This window comes from Phoenix dactylifera, chromosome 15 (genome assembly GCF_051530095.1).
Source record: "Phoenix dactylifera cultivar Ajwa chromosome 15, Ajwa_hap1_PhDact_Kaust_v1.1, whole genome shotgun sequence".
NCBI classification, from domain to species: Eukaryota; Viridiplantae; Streptophyta; class Magnoliopsida; order Arecales; family Arecaceae; genus Phoenix; species Phoenix dactylifera.
The window spans coordinates 420,673-427,523 of NC_143204.1; positions in this window are offsets into that span (position 1 = coordinate 420,673).

Consider the following 6,851-nt stretch of genomic DNA (forward strand, 5'->3'; position numbering starts at 1 on the left):
CTTTGCCTATGTCATAACCATGAAATACACAAGTTTATGCTTAAAATTTTGATTTAAAATAACTTGTGAGAAATTATAAATCCTTGAGCACAATGAAAATGTTGTTTGCATGATATACATCTATATGATACATAAGATTATTTCTTTATTTTACTCTTTCATGTAAATTACTTGAGAATAACAAAAAGAGAGAGAGATAAAGAAAAGAACATGGATATTATTCAAGAGATGTAAAATCTAAGCAAAGGCAAATACTCCAATCTTAAGGAAAAGCAAAACAAGCATAATATATTCGGCACATTTGGAAGGGATAAAATTCGTAATTAATTACACTTAAACAGGAAGAGTTTGAAGTGAACTTTATAAATTTTCTATATTGCTCATCATAGGGATGGTGCCAATGGGGAGGCTAGTGGTAGTACCCGGCACTATTTGACCCAACTATTCGGTATAGGGCATATTAGGGACGGCACAAGAGGGAGGCTAGTGGTAGTACCTCATGCCACTTCCAACTCTACCGGATAGGGAGCAAATAGAGTATAGAGCATAAGAAAGTAAAAATGAATGACAAAGTAAATGAAAGTATATAAGAAGGATCAAGTCAAGCTTTAATCACTTGGAAACACACTTTAAGGATGAAATTAGTGGAAGATTATATTTAAATAGGGGGAGTTAATTCAAAAAGAATTGATTTTGATTCTTGACATGTTTGGTCTTAATATGTTAATGCATGACTTAACATATAATATATTTTGCATGTGGCATGATGCTTTAAATTACGGACTCTCAATATTGTGTAATGCTCCATGCTTAAATAATTTGATTGAATGTTTTATTCTGGTACTATTGAAAAGAAATTTCAGATTTGTCATTTACGATTATCTTTGAAAGTTAAATAGAGTTGCAAAAAGAAGAAGAGAAGGATATTTCTATTTTGAATTGATCTTGATCTATCTTTCTACTTGCCTAACTTTGATACTTAATGTCCTAATACTTGTTAAAATATCCTCCATCGTGTATCGAAACTCAATACTAAATATAAAGATTCTGAAAGTGCTCTAATGTTATTGAAATATGTGTTTTCAATCATAATGATTTAAGATGAGCTACAATGTGGAAGATACATATCTCAAATTATGACTTTGAAAGCCTCTATTGAAAATCTTTATGAAATTTAGAATCTGATTTTATATAAAAGCTTAAATTCAATATGATTTCTAAATAAAATCTTAATGAAAGAAAAACAGAATTAATTTTGATGCCTTGGTTGATTGCTCCGATACGCATTCGAAACATATCATTACTTATCTTTAGAGTGTACCAATATTGGTCCAAATGATGTGTCTTTCGATGATCTTAATTGTAAACAAATATTTTTAAATATATGATTTTATTTTGATATTAAAAAGATTTATTGTGCTTCATGTATATATTGCTAGAAAAGAATTTCAGTTTTATTAAAAAGAATTTCAGTTTTATTCACGTTTATCATTAAAATCTGAAATTCAACAATAGAAAAGAATGATTAAAGAAGAATGCATCTTTTGAGGGGGAGCTTTAGATATTCAGTATCTTTTTATGGATTGATTTTAATGAACCTCCTTATATTGCAAGACTTGCTTTAATTATATAATGAGGTTATACCTTGAGATGAGTTCTATAAAGGTTGTCTTATCTCAAACATTGAGTCTTATGAAAATAAGCTGAAACTTATAGAAAATATTTTTTTTGAGATTGACAATTTTACTGAACATTATCTTCAAATTCTAAACTCTTAAATGGAATGATCAATTGAGGGGGAGAAAGAAAATCTTAGAAGGAGAGATCTTATGGAACTTAATCACATAAATCTATAACTAAAGGAGAGAGAAAGCATACTAAATGAAAAGTGATCCTAATGCTCTCCAATATGTATCATCTGAAATTTAATCTGAAAATCTTTATGATACACCTTGAGGCTTGTTATTTGGTTAATATATCTTATGCATAAATCATGAACCAAATTGCAATTCAAATAGTTGATCTTAAGAGCCTCTAATTTAATAAAAAAGGAGGAGTATGATATGTTGAATTTGCTTGAGTATCTTTTAGAAAATCTATTTTGAAATTCACTAATGAGTCCTAATTGGCTTGCTCTTTAGAACTTCAAATTTTATGCCAATTCATATTTTTATGTATCAAATTGTGCTTATTTTCTAAAGAAATAAAAGAAAGTCTTTAAATGAGCTCTAAGATGTATCAAAAATTGCATATTTTGGTATTTGTGCCCCAATGTTCTTATTATCATAAAAGAACTTTGAAGTCATTAAGAATTAATGATCCAACATGATGATATATTTTTCAAGTATATGAGTTTTGCACTTATACTCTGAAAATTAATTAAATTGCTCTCATGTTGATAAAATACTTAATATATTGGGCAAAAGATCTTAAATGAACGAGATTTCATACTTATTATTGAAGAGAGTTAGATTTCCATTCGTGCTTTCTTTGAATATCATTCGTGGTACTTCTTGAATTAACTTAAGAAAGATTCCATCTACACTTGAGTTGAAAACTATCCTTGGAATCACATTCGATGTGTTCTGCTCTGAAATTATCTTAATTGGCTCTGATCTATGCTCATTAATCTTATTCTAATATTATTGCCTTGAGTTATATGATTCATATCCTTGCAATAATTTGACATGCAAATCAGAGTACAATAAGAAAAAGAAATATTTGAGTAGTCTTATCTTTGTGCTTAATGTTTCACTATTTTTTTGATGTTGTCAAAAAGGGGGAGAAATACCTAACTATATGTTCATAATGCTTTATATTCTGTATGTTCTGAATTGAATACAAACCAGCTTAAATTTAGATATGTTGATTATGTTAAGCTGATTAAATCTAAAGCATTATCATGAAGTATGTTTTAAATATATATGTTTTCTACTTCATGCAACTTAGCTATGCACTACTTCTAGAACACAATATATTTTATATTGCATATACTCCAAGTTTTGTCATCATCAAAAAGGGGGAGACTGATGACCCAAAGATTGATTTAAAGATTGATTTTGATGATCACAAAACCTTGAAGTATAAATACTAACGTTTGTGTTGCAAGGAGAAAGATAGTTATTTTGCAAGGAATATAGCAAGTTGGAAGAACACAAGAAGGCCTCCAAAGCTCTCAAGAAAAGTTGGAAGAAAGCTACAATTTATTGACCCAAGTTTCAAGTTCAAAGGACTCAAGTTGGAAGAGCAAATTCAAAGAAAAATCCAAAAGAATAGTCCTCGAGTTGACTCCTGGATAGTACGAGTCGACTCCAGGGAGTAACAAGGCAGAAACACAGAGAAGCTATTTTGGACCCTGAGAGCCGAGTCGACTCCTGAGGAACTCGAGTCGACTCCGATGGTTGGCAGGTCGACTCCAAAGGAAGCTAGAGTCGACTCCTAGAGAAAAACAAGCAAAAAGTCAGAGAGCCAATTTCAGACACTGAGAGCCGAGTCGACTCCCGCAAAATTTGAGTCGACTCCGAGGCAGCGCAACCCCAAAGACAGAAGACGGCATTTTCGTCTCTGAGAGGCGAGTCGACTCCAAGACAGTTCGAGTCGACTCCAAGGCAGCACGACCCCAAAAGACAGAAGACTGTTTTTTGGATACTGAGGGCCGAGTCGACTCCGAGACAGTTCGAGTCGACTCCGAGACAGCACGAGCCAAAAGACAGAAGCTCGGGAGTTTGGACTCTGAGCACCGAGTCGACTCCCAGAATTTCCGAGTCGACTCGAGTAAGCAAAGTTGAAAAATGCATCCATGGATTCCTTGGGATGAGCCGACTCCAAAAGTGCAAGGTCAGCTCCAGATTTTGGCGAGTCGACTCCGGGTTAAGTCGAGTCGACTCCCAGTCGAGAAGACCACTTTAATTCAAATCTGGAACAGTTGCCGAGCCGACTCCAGAAAAGCATGAGTCGACTCCTGCTACAGTCGAGTCGACTCCAGATCGCACGAGTCGACTCCGATCCCAACGGAAACTTTGTCAGGAGTTGCAGACTGTGGACAACGGCTCTATTTTTGTCTCTAACGGCTAGATTTCTGGTTCCACGACATGTAAAGCTATAAAATCAAGAGGAGAGCTAGGGGAGACTGTATGGAAGTGGGAGAGAATATTTAGGAAAGAGATTTCAAAGAGATTACAAGGGAAATCTCCCATAAGCACAAAAGGGCCATCCAAAGCGAAACAGAGAGAAGAAGAGCATCCAAGTGAATCCCAAAGCTTCCTCTCCATCCGTGTGCTGCCTCGGTGATCCTCTACTTCGTGCCAAATCAGAAGAGGGTCAAGTAAAGAAGAAGCCGAGCTCCTTCATCTTCAAAACTCGTTTAAGGGCTTCTCTTTACTCTATTTGTTTATATTGTTATATTTGCTTGTTTAAGAAGCTTTGATTTGTTTTAAACCTTTGTTTTAATATCTTGTAACTTGATTCAATCAAGGGATTGAATCAAGGGGTTAAGGTTTGTTGGTGAGCCAAAGGGGAAAACCAACGGTGTAAGGTTGTGGTTGGTGAGCCTTTGGGAAAACCAACTGGGTTGGATTGTGAGCCCGTGAAAACAATCGATAGGTTCTAGTCGGTGAGCCTGTGAAAACCGACCGAGTTCGTTGTGATCTCGCAAAACAACAAGTTGGGTTGTGAGCTTGTAAAACAACCGGCTGTAATCTGTAGGATTATAGTGAAATTCCCAAGAGATCTTGGGGAGTGGATGTAGGTGCTGGGGTGCACCGAACCACTATATGTTTGTTGTGTTTGTGATGCTTTTTGTCATTGTCTATCTTGCTCACTTACTTACCTAGATAAATTGCCTGCTTAACTCTTATCCGCGCATCCTTTAGTTGCAAGCATATTCAATTTACTTAATCAAGTCTCATTCGATAAATCAACGTATTGCTAAGTTTAAATTCCACTGTGCAACTATACAACTTAGCATAATTAATTGAAAAGTGTTAGAAGTAGCTTAAAAGTTTTAAAAGACCCAATTCACCCCCCCCCCCTCTTGGGTTGTATCTACTGGGCAACACTTCAGGACAGTTAATTGCCAACGTATCTGCCCCCATTGGCGGGGTCCTCAACATAGCCAGGTCAAAGTTCAATTAGTTCTCTATTTCATATTTCAGTCGTGAAAACATGCAATGTCAAAATCAAATACCGTTCATATCTTAATTTCTTTCAATTTATTAGATTCAACTCAACAACCAAGAACTATGACCACATGTTCCCTGTGGCAGGGTCATATCACCGACTATTCTTCTTGCGGTACCAATGTATTAGCCCCCATTGGCAGGGTCCTCAACATAGCCCGACTGCAAGTCTTAATCTATTTCAGGTCGTTATCTTTTCTTACATTATGTTCAGTGTTCCAAGCCGAAAAGTACAATGTCAGAGCAAGTAAATACAATTCAAATCTAAGTAAATACGTTCAATCAGAGCCATACAATATTCTAAAAATATACATATAATCCATGCATCAAATTCAAAATCACGAATAATTCGATTTGTAAAACAGATATTTAATTTGCCGATAAATCTAGTAAAGAGGTTACATCACTTACCTTGCGAACGCGATCCACGACAAATCCAATTAATTCCACAAATTCCTTTCAGAACCTAATATTCAAAAATCGTATTCATCTTTTAAAATTCATCACAATAAATATATATAAAGACTTAAATTTTTAATATCCTCCTATGGCTGGCCCCGCAGGAGTGCCTAGCACCCCGAGTTTGGGTTCATACCCGTAAACCATTCTCTTTCTTTATTATTATTAAATTATTTTCCTTTTCTTTTCTTTTCTTTTCTTTTCTTTTTCTTTTTCTTTTTCTTTTTCTTCTTCTTCTTTACTCTTTTCTTTTTCCTTCTTTTCTTTTTCTTCTTTCTTCTTTTCTCTCCCGACTCCCTTCTTCTCCTTCGGCGAAACAGGGGATCCATGACCCCCCCTGCCGCCGCCCCCTTTTCTTTCCTCCCGGTCGAACCCAAGGCGGCCGCGGTGGCCGGCCTTGGTAGCGGCAGCAGGTGGCGGAGCAAATTCGGCCACCCCCGGCGACTGGCGGCAGCGAACACGCCGACGGCTAGAGCAAGCCGTTTTGGACCCAAATCCGGCGATCGGCCGGCTCCAACCCACCACACGTCATGGCCAAGCAGTGAAAGAAGAGGAGAGAAAGGCTAAGGATTCTCACCTCCGCCCCGACGTCCGGCGCCTCTCTCCTTCTCCGGCAGCAAAGGAAGAAGAATGCCACCCGTGCCATGGCTTCTTTCTCTCTCTCTCTCTCTCCCTCTCTCGGTAGTAACACGAAGAAGAATCCTCCCCCCTTTCTTCCTTGGGGTGCGGCGGCTCTCTCCCTCGGTGGACTCAAAGGAGAAGGAGAAGGAGAAGGAGCCCTAAAATAGGGGCTCCTTCTTCTTCGGGATGGATCCCTCCATCTCGTTGCCTCACGTGCACCGCACGTGAGGCCAAAACTTGGGACTGGGCCGGTCAAGTGGACCGGGCCCAGTTCCAGGGTCTCACACCTAGGGCATATAATAGAAGTCCTCCTCGTGGCCGTACACCTCCCTCTCCCCTTTTCCTTTGGTTTTCAGCCGCAAGTAAGGAAGAAAAAGAAGAAGGCCTTGGCGGCCTCCTCCCCTCCCCTTCCTTCTTCCAACGTAGGGAAAAGAAAAGGCTGGGTCTAGCCTTTTGGTTCTTCATCCAGATCCCTCCTTCTTTTTCCTCCTCCCAAGCACATTCAAGAGTTGAAAGAAAGGGAGGAGATCAGCCATCAAAACATATCTCTGCAAGGGAGCTAGCACCCCGGGGAGATTAGAGTGTTTGGATCGG